This window comes from Delphinapterus leucas, chromosome 19 (genome assembly GCF_059928025.1).
Source record: "Delphinapterus leucas isolate spDelLeu-1000000601 "Yukka" chromosome 19, BTC_Dleu_Yukka2, whole genome shotgun sequence".
NCBI lineage: Eukaryota > Metazoa > Chordata > Mammalia > Artiodactyla > Monodontidae > Delphinapterus > Delphinapterus leucas.
Window position 1 is genome coordinate 12758852 of NC_143147.1, and position 14422 is coordinate 12773273.

The 14422-nt window shown below is 51.0% G+C and overlaps 1 protein-coding gene across 2 annotated transcripts in view; it reads right to left on the reverse strand.

Moving 5' to 3' along the window:
* Positions 1-14422, reverse strand: part of ADPRM (ADP-ribose/CDP-alcohol diphosphatase, manganese dependent) — a 331886-nt gene that overhangs the window by 286227 nt on the left and 31237 nt on the right. The window lies entirely within an intron of this gene.

The following is a 14422-nucleotide window of genomic DNA, read 5'->3' on the forward strand; positions in this document are numbered from 1 at the left end:
TCTGTCCTGTCCAGCAGGGAAAGACGACGGTGGAGGTGGTGAGGGTGAGGCCATGCTCGTGGGGATGCCGGGAGGTGCTGGGTGGTGTCTGTTCCTTGGTGTGAAATCCCCGAGGGAAGTAGAGAAATGCTTTGCTTTTCCCTCTCTCCTTTCAGAATCACTGAAATCAGTGGTTCCCAGCCAGGAATAATTTTGCCTCTCTGCTCCCTGCAAGGACATTTGGCCTGTCTGGAGAAATTTTTGACTGTGATGACTGGGGGCTGCTACTGACACCTAGTGACTAAAGACGAGGGATGCAGCTGAAATATCCTAGGATGCACAGGACAGCCCCACATCGAAGAATGAACCGTCCTAAACGCCAGTAGTGCTGAGGCTGAGAAACCCTGAACTAAATGAATGGATGAAAGCATGTAACTAACATGAGTGTTATACAAATTACAGGTGTCGGTACTATGTAGGTGTCTTCTGTATTGTTTTGTAGCTCTTTCTCTCTCTATATACATATATATACAGACACATACATATCACCACAGTGGATGTGGGGCAGGGATGAGGATGAAGTGGAGAAAGGGAGGAGAAGAGAACACTTATTGAGCGTTTACTATGTGCCAGGAACCAGGCTACACTAGAGGGTACGGATTCCATAGAAATTCAAGAATGTGGGACTGCACTCCTATTCATCAGGGTGAGAAAAGTTCAACCTCAGCTACACGTGAAGGCCCTTTGCCCCTAACTGGCTTCGTACAAGAATCCAAGGAGAGAGAGGGATTAACACGGTGCCAGAGAAACGGGCGAGGATGGTCTCGGGTTGAGGCGCCTGCGGTGTTTGCCACCTGACACACCGTCTGTCAACAAGTCCTGTCCTCCTTGTCTTGCCAAGCTCTGATTCTCCAGGCAGGCTCAGAGGTGGACCTCCAGGGAGTGGAGCCTCAACCAAAGAGGAGACCCTGCTGCCCCCCCAGCCTGAAGGCACACGGGGCCACCGCCTCTGTATGTGGGCTTCAGGGAAGGCGGGGAGAGGAGTCTCCTCTCACCCAAAGAGAAAACCTCCAAGCTTCACCAGACTCGGAGAAGCAAACACTCTTTCCATCCGTCCTCCCCTTCCCCACCACAAGTCTCTGCGTCTCAGGCAAAACCTGAGAGTCCTCTCCCGGGTGCTGGGAAACGTCTGTTTCCCTCCCTGAGGAGCAAAATGGGTTGCAAACCCCTGAGGTAAAGTGGCCCCTACTCAGAACAGAGGGAACCCCTCATTCCTCTCACAGGGGTGCCGAACACCGTAGCACTGAGGACAGGACAGAACACAAAGGAATATCTTTGCAAACGATCCCACCACCAGGAATTTGATAACTATTAGTTCTTTCAATCCTCACAACAAACTATGGTGTGGGCGTTATTATTCCCATTTTAAAGATGAGGAAACTGAGGCTGAAAGCATGGAGGGGACTTGCCACAGGTTAGGTTCCCGGGAAGCAGACTTGGAGACAAGTTCTGTGTGCAGGACAGGAACAGGACTGGGCAGCGGACGAAGCTGAGCTGCTCTGCAGTCACCCCTGTGGGGACTTTAGGAGCTGAGCTGGCGCTCTGGCGTCGTCCCAAGTTTCATGGACGGAGCCAGGCCTTTGCACCCTGCTTTGATCTGTCACTGACCTCAGACTGCCCCTGGAAGGAGCTGTGACCTTGGGCAAGGCTGTTCTGTTCAAGTGAGGCAATCCACCTCTGCAGCACGCCCCACGGCTGGAGGGAGGTTTTCCTCATCCCTAAAGAGGGGCTTGGGTGCACGTCAGCGCCCACCCCAGTCACCTTGCCCATGAAGGGCAGATCTGGAACCATGCCCACACCCTTTCCCCTGCCACCAAGTCTACCTTCACGCCCTGATTACATGGGGGCTGAGGGGCCCCAGGAGAAGGACTCATGGAGCCTCCCTGATTGTAGGGCTAATGCATCCTGGCACGCCCAGGAACTGCAGGGTGAGGGTGGACAGAGGAACCCAGGTGTGGGCAGGGTGCAGGCCCGGGACGGAGGACTCCGTCCTGGTCACAACAGGGGCTCCCCCTTCACACCCTCAGACCCTGAGGCCCCACTGGCCTCACCGAACTCCCTCACCTTGCAATCCCTGCAGACCCCCACGGGCCTCATCTCACCCCTGCAAGGCCCAGAGCCTAGAACTTACAGAATCATGGGATTTCAGCACTGCACAGAACCTCAGCATCCTCCCATGTGCTCTGCTGAGGCGCTGAGACCCAGAGAGACCCCAGTGCACACAGTGGGTCCCAACGAAGTGTGAGTAACTCACATGGGGACACAAAGGGAGTGGAGGCAGAGGTGGGACTAGAGCCTGGGGGTCTCCCGTCAGGCACCCCGCCCACCACAGGAGCAGCCCTGCACCAGCTGGTGCCACCTCTGCACTTTGCTCTGTGTCCAGCCTCCCGTGCTTCTCGAATGGTACCAATTCTTTCCTCTGCCTGCAAGGCTCTTCCTCCTCTTAGCTCGGTGAGTTCCTGTTCATTCTTCAGATATCTCTTCCCCAGGAAGCTTTTCTGGACCTCCCACCCCCCGACCAGGCCAGGTCAGCCCACACCTCGTCCCCTTTCATTCTCTCATGGCACCCTGTACTCATGCGTCACACAAATCACTGCTGTAGCTAAATCAGTCGATGTGCAATTGCTGATTCAAGGTCTGTCTCGTTAGAACATAAGCTCCACAACAGCGGAGACCAGAGCTGTCTTGTTCACGGTGAATAAATGAGCGAGGAGTATATTCGATACTGTGCTGCGCTCTTCCCCAGTTCGTTCATTTCTTAGCACAGCTGTCCTGAGTCCTTGGACAAACGCCTAACGCCTCAAAGGCACTTAGTGAGGCTTAATAAGCATCATCCCCTCCGCCACCCCGTTCCCATCCCCTCCCCAACCCCTCGGCACCCGGTCCGAAGTCAGGCACAGAGTGGATGAGCAACAGCAGTCTGCTGATTGACGATGCCTGCCTGCCAGGAAAAGGAGTGAAGGATGCTCACGCTTCCGCAGAGACTGAGGGCAGGAGCCGGGACAGCTCTGGACTGGGGCCCCAGGCAGCAAGGAGGGAATTAGCACCAATCACATTAACATGGTTCTCAGGAAGCGCTGCTGAATTCGACGTTATGGTCACAGTAGCGTCCTCTTTTTAAGAGGACGCTAATGCTCATTCTGAGCAATTACTCTATTTGCAATGGTTTCTTCATGTTCAGCTTCTGGAGCCCTGAGAGGAAAGGGCCTTGTGTTTCCAGTAACCAGCCCTACACTGGCAACGCAGAAGGATGAGCTGCGGAAACGCCCTTCCCGGCCTAACCGCGGACCTGCTCCAGAGAGCCTAGGGAAAGGGCCGGCAGCTGGCTCCCCTGACCGGGGGCCATGCAGAGGGTGAGCCCGTACAGGCCGCGGCAGGAAGGTCTCCCTGAGCTTCCTCTACTGCTCCCTGCACAGCTTTGCAGCTGCCCAAAGCAGGTCCCTGCTAAGCTCTCTAATAGCATCCAGTCCTTCTCCCGGCATAGCACTTACCACGCTTATCGTTTTGACTTTAATAGCATTTCCCCCTTTTGATTATTAGAACAATGAAAGTCCATTGCAAAAACAAAGCAAAATGTAAAAGAAAAAAGCAGACCGCATTGCACAGCGTCCAGAGATCAGAGCATGCTATCATATTTTGTTCTAAGCACAGGTGCATAAAGATCCATAAATATCATTTTTAAAAAACGGGGCCGATCATACCATCCACGCTGCTTTTTAACAATAGGATGAACATGCTTTATTGTCGTCGCTTATGCAATTGTCTGCCTTTCTCAGTAAGTTTTCGCCTCCGTGTGAGCGGCGCCCAACTTCACCAGGTTCACTGTGCCTGCTGGACAGAGACCCCAGCACATGGCCGTGACCCCATAAACGTCAGCTGGAGAGATGGCATGTCCCTCAGGATACTCTGGGGTTGCAAGTCACCCAATTAAGCACCCAATTAAAACTGGCTAAAGCAAAAAGTCTGTATTAGCTAAAAAAAAACCTGGGATGTTCAGAAATTGTTCTAGCTTCAAATGAGACTTGACCCAGTAACTCAAACCATGGCATCCAGGACCTAATCAATCTCTGCTCCATGTCTCTGTCTCTGCCTCTGTCTCTCTCATCTTGTGTGGTGTTAGTGGCACCCTTAGGCTCCTCCTGGTGGCCCAGGTCCTCCAGGTACACTAGACCTCATGTCCTCACACCACATGGTCCAGGAGAAGAGAGCAGATCACTTTCAGTAACTGCAGCGTACGTCCCGGGGGTGGGGGTGGGGTGGGAAGGAGAGGTCACTCTCTCTTTAGCCTAAATTGGGGTACATGCCTTTCTCTGAACCCATCCCCGTGGCCAAGAGGATGATAGAGCTGGGGTGGGGGTCAACCCCAGCCAAGCCCCAAGAGTGAGAATAGAGAATAGATGAATTCACAGAGGAAACTGGGATTGTATTGAAAGGGAGGGGAAAACACAAATGCCCACTAGAAATGAATGACCACAGATGGATGGACACACAGGCAGGTGGAAGAATGAATCAGCTATTGAGGAAGGTAGGCAAATTATCTTCTGCTGAGATAGTTTAGGATCTAATAAAGGAAAATAAAAGGAAGGAAGGAGCAAGCCTCACCTTGCCCCAAGCTCCCAGCTCACCAACAAGGTGCAGAAGCAAAATCCAGTGACACCCACATCAGTCACACATCCCTGGGATCACGCTCTTCAAATACGAAGCGTTTCTCCTCTCTCTCTCTCTCTCTCCCTCCCTCCCTCCCTCTCTCCTCCCTCCCCTTCTCTCTCTGCATGCAAGTGTGTTTTTCTCCATCTCCTTCTCTCTTTGCCTTGCTGCTTTCTATTAGGTATTTGAACTTTATCAAACGCAGCTACTATATTATCAACCAAGTAGGCACTCAATATTTGTTGCATGATTGTAGAACTTAAAATCTCCTTTCTGATAAATGAATCCTGCTTCTTTCCATAGACTACAATGTCTTAAAACACACTTGGAGTGTAATTCAATTTTTAAAAGAGCCATAACGCAGGTCTCCTCACAGAGATCAAAGGCCCCACTTCCTGCAGGTGGTACATGGGGCTTGATCTGTTTGTTGGCAGAGATAAGAAGGGCCAGTATCTAAGCTGAACTAATTTCAGAGCACGCCCAGCAGGCTTCTGGTAAGTCTTTTAACCGACTCTGTTAAAATGTGTCATAGCACTGTCTTGCAGCCACCGGAAAGCTCTGTGCTCTGGGTGGTGGTAGGTTAGGGTCATTTCAAAGAAATGCTCCCCAGGCAGAAACAGGGAATCGGGAGCCAAGTGAGGAAGGGGCTTTAGGCAGGAGGACATACTATTGACCAGGAAGCAGGGGCAGTCATTTCTGGGTCATGTGACACTCTAGTTCCAGGTCACCAAAGCAACGTCTGACCCATACCCGTAAGGAACCTGCCCAAGGGATTACGGATTTTTTACACTTAGCTCCCAACTTTGGGACCAGAATCGGGACCTTCCCCACAAACTGTCCTTTTTCTCCATAAAGGACCATCATTATGGCAACGAAAATCATTCTGTGGGTGAAACAGACTCACAGACTTAGAGAACAAAATTATGGTTACCGGGGGGAAGGGTGGGGGAGAGGAATAGTTAGGGAGTTTAGGATTGACACGTACACACTGCTATATTTTAAATGGATAACCAACAAGGACCACCTGTATAGCACAGGGAACTCTGCTCAGTGTTATGTGGCAGCCTGGATGGGAGGGGAGTCTGGGGGAGAATGGATATGTATGGCCGAGTCGCTTTGCTGTACACCTGGAACTATCACAACATTGTTAATAGGCTATACTCCAATACAAAATAAAAGGTTAAAAATAGAAAGAAAGAAAATCATTCTGTGGGTGCATTTTCCAGGCCAGCACAGAGCTGGGCGTCTCTTCACTTGTTCATTCATCCTACAGTTCTTTATTGGCAAACTACTGTGTGCCAGGCTCTGTTTGAGGCGTTGGGGATACAGTGATGGGTAAAATACATAAAGCCTATGTTCTCACTGGGCTCACATTCAAGTAGGAAGAGACAGGTCATTTAAAAATGAGTAAATAAATACAGAATATCAAGCAATGAGAAGTGCTTAGAAGAAAAAGAAAGCAGAGTAAAGGGATAGAAAGTGAAGAAGGATGCCATTTCTGATAGAGTAGTACAATCTTTAGGATAGGATGCAATTTGAGAGAACCCTAAAGGCAGTGAGAGATCAATCCATAGGAGAGGGAAGGACAGTCCAAGTGGAGGAAATAGCATCGAGAAAGGTGACAGCTGATTGATTTGTTGGAGGAACAGCCGGGAAGTCAGTAGGCATGGTGCAGAATGAGCAAAGGGGAAAGGGTAAAACACGAGACCAGGGAGGTCAAGGGCCATGCAGGAAGGATGCAGACATGGGCCTTTATTCTGGTATCATCGGAGAGTTTTGAGATGGGGAGAATCTTGATATTTTTTTAAAGAATGGTTCTAGCTACTGTGGGGAAAATAGAGTTTAGGACAAGAGCGGAAGCTGAGGCTTCAGTGAGGCTGCAAATGCAATCATCCAGGTGAGAGACATTAGTGACGACCCCGAGGGTGGAGAGGAGGATGGATTTCAGAAGCGGAAGCAATAGGATTTGTTGCTGAATTAAGTACAGGAGAGAACAATAAGTCGAGGACGACTCCAAGGAGTCTGGCTTGAACAACTGGGAGAGCTGGTGGTGCCACTTCCAAACGGAAGACTCAAGGCAGGAGCCCGTGGGGAGGGATGGAGGATTTGGCTTCACACGGGTTATCGCACGTCGGGGCTGGGTGCAGAGAGGGCTGAAGACTGAGCCGGGGATAGTTCGATGTGTGATGGGAAGATGACGATCAGGCAAAGGAGGCTGAGAAAGAGTGGCCAGGAAGGCTGAGAGGGACCTAAGAGAGACAGGTGGCCCCTGCCCGCGGGAAACGAGTATTTCAAGAAGGGCCTGATCAGCCATGTCCAAAGCTGCTGGTAAATGGAGCAACGGAAAACCGGGGATAGACTTTGGAATTGACAAGACAGGCCAGGAGAGGCTGAGTAATGCGCCCAGGGCCACGTAAACAGTGAGTGGTGGGGACAGGATTGGCACGCGGAGGTATCCGTTCTACCATCAAAGTCATCACACCCCAGCCACCCAGGTTCCTCAATCCGCAGCCCCTGAGAAGGCAGCCTTGAATTTACTGCCGATGGGGTAGCGTCAGCGCGCAGTCCTTCTAGAAAGTAGCTTGATCCAGTTCAAAGCATGAGCCTGGCATTTCATTTTCATTGTTTTTACTCCTAAAACTTACTAGACTTTCTCTCAGCTTAGCTTTAAGATGACATCTTAAAAATGTCATTGTTTCTAACTGGACCATAGGTGAGCAAGCTTTTGAGGGCTAACTCTGCCACCCTTGATGACCAGGGGAGGAGGTGGCTGCTGTCTATACTTCAGTCTCAATTCTATAGCCACTCTAGCCCGAAGAGAATCCCACCCGCAGTCTCCTCCCCCAGGTCCTGCCAAAATTCGATCCCACCTGGTCCCAACTTTCCCCGCCCCTTCTCTGTGCCTCCTTGCTTATCATTCCCTTGAAACTGATGCAAAACGACAATGATTAATTTTCTATTCCTGCATCTTTGGATTGTCTTATCGATTCCAGCAAACATTAGCTACTTTTGAAATACATTTTTTCAGCTTATGTTATTTTTTTGACAGCTCATTATGAAAATTTTCGGACACAGAGCCAAGTTGAAAGTATTGTGCAGTGACCACCCATGTACCACCACCTAGAGTCTACATTTAACATTTTTTCTACTTGCTTTATCCCACATCTATCCATCTATTCATCCCTCTGTCCATTATCAATCAATCTTATTTTTTGATACATTTTGGAGTAAGAGGCAGACGTTAGTACACTCCACCTCTAAACACTTTGGTGTGTGTATCATTAACTAGAGTTCAATATTTGCTTGAGTTTTTGGGTTTTTTTTAGATAAAGTTTGCAAACAGAGAAGTTAACACATCTCATGCATACATATGCTGAATCTGGACAAATGCATACACACCTGGGTAACTGAAACCTCTACTGAGATACAAAACATCATCATCACCCCAGAAAGTTCCCTCATGCCCTTCCCCAGTCGGTTCCCACCCCCACCCCAGAGGCAACCGCTGATCTGATGTTTTTCACCATAGATGACTCTGACTTTTCCAGGATTTCACATACATAGAATCCTAGAGCGTGTACTCTCCGTGTCTGGCTTGTTTAGCTCAGCATAACGTTTTTGCAATTCGTCGATGCAATAGCGTGTTATTGGTAATCCTCTTCCCTTTCTTGCTACTCGTATTCCATTAATGACTATAACAGATTGTTTATCCACCCTCCTGCTGACTGCAATGATTATTTTAATACAGGAAATTATCCTTTAATGAATTTCTAGTTAGGATGTTAAGAATCCACTCATCTGAAGCAGGCTGGGTCTGAGTCATGGCCGTGAAGAGCCTTGTCTGTGAAATCAGAAAGCTCTGGTTTCCAAGTTCAGCTCCAGCTGTTCTTACTGGGAGCCCTCAGGTCAGTTACCGAGCCACACTGTGCCCTACTTCTCACATCTGAACACTGGAAATAGAAATATCTAAAGGAACTGAGATGCTTACTAGGGTTAGAGCCGTGTGCTCACTCCTGTGCTCGCTCATGTACAGCAGTAGTTAACAAGTGCCTGCTATTTTGACTTCGCTAAACACGGGGAAAACAACAGGAAACAAAAACAGGCCCAGACCTCATAGTGCTTTCAGTCTGGTGGGCAACACAGACACCAAACAACTAACTGCATAATTAACTGTTTAACTGCGTCGTTATCGGTGCTGCAAGGGGAGCTGTGACAGTTGCTGAGGGCACGTGACAGGGTCGCTCAAGGTGCTGAGAGTGGTGTAGGAGCCAGAGAGAGGCGGGCAGAGGGGAGCCTTCCAGGCGGGAACTGCCCACTGGAGGAGCCAAGGAAGGCTGTGTGCAGGAGGTGCTGCGCGTGGCAGGGGTGGGGAAGGAGGCGGACAGGGCATGCATAGAGGCCGACAGGCTGGGCTTCCTGGACTGTGTTCCAAATGCAGGGCTTTACCCTCAGAGCCATCGGCAGCCAGGGCGGCGGGGCTGTCAGCATCACACAAGGCTGTTTACTGTTCCATCCCTCGTGCTCATAACTGCCTGCATCGATTTGAGGAAGGGACAGGGAGGCGGGCCTGCAAGCAGAAGTTTGAGATGTGTCTCATGCGGAGCCCGAGTGCGAGGAAGCTCAGAGCCTGCTGGGGCTGCTCGGGGGCTGAAGTAGCAGAAACACATCTTCTCGCAGTCCTGGAGATGGGAGTCCAAGATGGAGGTGCCACCAGGGTTGGTCTCTGGGAGGTCTCTCTTCCTGGCTCGTAGACGGCAGCTTTCCGCCCTGTCCTCACACGGCCACTGTGACCACTGTGCGTGCACAGAGACGGCAAGATCTCTGACATCTCTTCCTCTTCTTAAAGGGACACAGTCCCATCAGATTAGGGCCCCACCCTTATGACTCTATTTATGACCTCATTTAACCGTAACTACCTCCCTAAAGGCACTTTCTCCCAAGGCAGTCACATTGGGGGTCAGAGCTTCAATACATGAAGGGGGGGGCAATTCAGTCCACAGCAGGGTGGGTGTCGGGAAACCAGTCAGGAGGTTAGGGAGGAAATGCCATCGGCCTGGACTAGCTGTTGGCAATGAAGGTGAAGGGACCCTGGGCAGAAGAGTCTACCAGAACCAGTGGTGGACCAAATGAGGAGGGAGGGGAAGGAAGGTGTCAAGGGTAACTCCTAGGTTCCTGTGGGTGCAGTGAGCTGAATGGTGGCCCCCAAAAAGGCCCATCCACGTTCCACCCCCTGGAGTCTGTGGATGTGACTTTTTAGAAAAAGGGTCCTGAAGATATAACTGAAGATCTTGAGATGAGATGATCCTGCGTTCCCCAGGTGAGCCCAAGGACAAGTCTCCTTATAAGAGACAGAGGGGAGAAGACAGACACCGAGAAGGCAAGGTGAAGGGGCAGAGCCTGGAGTAATGTGGCCGCAAGGGGCCCCCAAAGCTGGAAGAGGCAAGAAAGGACACACTCCCTGCTGACACCTCGATTTTGAACTTCTGGTCTCCAGAACTGTGAGAGAATAAATGTCTGTGGTGTTAAGCCACCAGTTTGGTGATCATTTGCTAAGGCAGCCGTATGCAAGAAACGCAAAGAGTCACTGAAAAGGGGACAATGCCTCTCGTGGAGGGAGGGAAGCCTGAGGGGCGGGCCTTGTGGGATAGAGGAAGAGGACGAGTTTAGGGTCAGAAATGCACAATTTGTGGTGACTGTAAGATGTTGAAAGGGCAGCAGCCAGGCTCACGGTAAATACTCAATAATTGATAGCTATTGTCATTTTTACTTTTGGAACGCTCCGATATTAGAAGTGATGGCTCTCTTTAAGCATATCTGATTTTCCTGGAATCCTGGGATGGCAAACAGTTTGAAGCTCTGCCAGGACACAGCAAAGCTCTGCTCCAGGTCAGCAACACCCCTGCTGGGACCCACGTTATTTCCTGGTACAAAGTTCTGTTTGTACCTCTTCACCTCAGGCTGATACCAACATCATACCCACCCAGAAAGGCTACATCACAGCCACGCAGGCTGAGCCGAGGGGAGCACGGCCGGCCCACTGTGCCCTCCTCCCGGCAGAGTTGTTGGAAGCAGAAGCCCGCCACCTTGTGGACACCCACAGTTCTCAGCCTGGTCCAAACTCAGAGAATCAGGATTGGAGAAGAAGGGGGCTGCAAAGACACTCAGCTTTTCCTACCTCCGAACACAGCTTCATCTAATCAGCCTCTAAAAGTCAAGGTTTGGGTGGAAAATCCCTCTGGTCTTGAAAATAGCTAAGAGATAAGCAAGTTGGCATCAAAGCAGGCCCTGAAGGACTGCCCCTCCAGCCTGTGTCTATGGATGACCCCTTAAAGCCTCCCTCCCCCAGCTCTGGTTAGGAGCAACTACTCAGTGAAATGCTTCTCCCTCGTGGGTGGGAGAGCTTTGGGCCTACCTTGCTCGCTGCTTCCATGAACCCACAGAACCCAATTCTGACTCGCAGGTCAGAGAGCTGGGGTCTTTCTCAACCAGTGTATTTAAAAGCTAGTCTATGCCTCAGTTTCTTCATCCATTCAATGGGGGTAATAATAGTATCTACCTAATTGACCTGTTGTGGACATGAAATGAGTTAATCTAGACAAAGTGCTTAGACTATTGCCTAACCCAGCAGGCCCAATACCTGTTAACTAGTACACACTCCCCGCTCCCATCAAACCCAACTTTCAACAATATTCTTACAACGCCTCAAGGCATCCCCACTCACTGTTGGATACCATTGGTATCCAGGTATGCCAGGTACTGTGGGAGGGGAATAAAAATAGGTAAGTTATAGTCCTTTTCTCCTGCCATTTGTGGGACAGTCCAGGAGTGTGGACAACACACGTACACACGTAACAATCAGTGCAAGGTAAAAACTAAGAAGTGCTATAAAAGCAACAAAAGCGAAGTGTAAAAAGAAGCAGGAGAGGAGGACTCTCATCCCCACATGGGGAGATAAACTGCTAGCAAGCCCTGACCTTCCAGGGAAACCGCACGGAGCCAGGGCAACAGGGAGGAGGGGTCCCTACATGGGCAGGCGCCAAGGTGAGTCCACCTCCTCCTGCAGCCAGTCCTCAGCCATGAGGCCCAAACTCTTAACTATGTCCCCGCACACAGCCCTGTGGTTCTACCCCATCGAGGTGGCTCATCCGTGCTGCATCGCATCTTTCCTGGTCTCCTGCAGGGACCTCAGAGCCAAGCCCCCTGCTGCTCTGGGCTCTCCCAACACTAGGGATAAGCCAACCTCCCGAGGCGGCACCTCTCCAGCCTCCTCTGTGTCCACCCATGCCCATGCTGGCCCCGGAGAGCTCAGGGCCAGTATCACCGCATTCACCCCTTCATCTTTCAGGCCACGCCCAAAAGTCACCTCCCCAGGCAGTTTCTCGAAGCCCCTGATGGAGGTCTGATTCCCCTCGTTGACACATCTCCCGGAGCGGCCCTGGCTTTTCCTTCACAGTTCGAACTGCTGGGACCACCTGACTGTTTGGGTGATTCCTGTGAGGTCTGTAAGCTCTACAGAGCAAGGCCTGTATCTCTTCTGTTCACGGTCACATAATCAGTTATCAGCTCAGTGCCTGAACGTAGTTAAGGCCTGTATAAATGTTCAGTGAACAGATGAAATAAATGACTCAATGAGTGCTTCACTCATTGAGGGACACAGTGATGAAGGGAAACACACATGGAGGGTGCCTTGAACCAGTACACATTCTCCTACTGGAGGTGTAAGGGGACGGCCAGGATTTCGAGGAACGTTGTTTGAGCCAGGTGTCTTTCAGTGTCAATCGATATGAGTAAACTTAGGGCTTTCATGAGATGGTCTACGTTTTGCTAACAGGAGAAACCTGAGTCCTTCACGGAGACCAGATGGGTTTGGCAGAAGCAAATCGATCCCTGCCCTGGTGAGGTGCATGTCTGAGTTCAGAGACCTTAGGAGCAGCCGGTACAGCCCAGGCAGAGTCCCTCTGCTGTCCGATTCCAAACCCCTCCCCACCCCGGCTCCTCCCCAACACAGAACCAGCAGACTATGAGAGGGGGAACCTTGCTGAGCCGGGTGGTGGACAGAGGGAGGTGGACGGGCAACGTCGGGCACGGGGCATGACTCTTATTCCAGCATCCCTGTCCCCAAACACATCATCCGGTGGCCATCACCAACGCCCACGCTCAAGCAAGCACCTCTAGTTCCAAGTTCTCAGAGGACAGACGTCCGCATGCCGCCCAGGCACTGTCGGGTTCTGGTGGAGAAGCGAGTCCCCCTTGCCTGGCGCCAGTGGCTCTGACTGCTCTCATGACGCTGCCACTGACCTGGCAGCCCGGGAGCAGCCTGGCAGGATGAAGGTCTTGTGTGCCGCCCTTTCGGCAGGGGGAGGCCAGGGCTGACAGGCCCCCGGTCCCTTCCAAACCTCCTCATCCCCACAGCGTGTGACACCGCAGTTAAAAAGGGAAATGGAGTGACCTCTCAAGCAGAGCTCTCTGGGATACTGGATTCACTTAAACTTATTTCTTATGACTTTTCAGGCTGAGCCTATGTTTGCAAAATCCGGACAAACATGCAGCGGGAGGATTTAGAGGATTTCAAGCATCGGCCTAACTACTGAATCGTGATTTTACAAGTCATCATTCTATGTCGTGAGTGACAAAAACCGGACTCACACAGGCTTGTGTGTGAGGAAGGGGCTGAGATGGCTCACAAAGCTGCTGAAGGGTGGTGAGGCCGTGCCCAGCAGTCGGCGGGGCTGGACCCAGAGCCTCGCTCACGCCATGTTACCAGGTTCCTGCCTTCCTTCTCTCTGAGCTCTGCTTCCTCTACCTGAGCTCACCCTCCGAAAAGCCTTCTCCTGGCAGCTCCAGCTTACATGCTACCAGTTCAACACCCTCAGCAAAAAGAAAGCTTCTCTTTAATGGTCCAGCTAGGGTTACCGGATTTAGCAAATCTTTAGGACACACTTATACTAAAACATTATTCCTTGTTGATCTGAAGTTCAAATGTAACTAGGCTTCCTGTATTTTATCTGACAACCCTCCCTCCAGCACAGGACTGAATCTGGGCAACCTGCATCACATATCATCCCAGACCCAATCGCTGTGGTCAGGAGGACGGGCTACGCCAACCGGCAGGCCACGGTCGCCTGCCCATCTCTGGAAAGGCGCCAGCACGCCAGCCCTCCTGGTATACATGCCCTGACAGTGGGAGCTGGGTCCTTCCCCAGTAACTGGGATGCTGATCCTACAAGAAGGGGAATGGACCCTGCGCCAGCAAAAACAACACATGTCCACACAGTGACCATGAATGCCCCAGACAACACTGAAAAATATAAACTGCAGGGGAGTTGCACAGCACACAAGTTTACAAAGCATTTTCATACCACTCTCTCCTTGCCGCCCACACCTCCGTTTGGTTGGCAATGATCACTTCCTGTATTACTTTGCTAGGACTGCCATAACAAAGTACCACAGACTGGGGGACTGAAGCAACAAACACCTATTTTCTGACCATAATTCTGGAGGATGGGAGGGCAAGATCAGGGCGTCAGCAGGGTTGGTGTCTCCTGAGGCCTCTCTCCTTGGCTTGCAGATGGTGGTCTTCTCGCTGTGTCCTCACGTGGTCTTTCCTCTGTGTACGGCTGTGTGTAAATCTCTTCTCGGACACCAGTCATATTGGATAAGGGCCCACCCATATGACCTCATTTTAACTTAATTATCTCTTTAAAGACCCCATTTCCAAGCTATCCCGGAGAGCGTA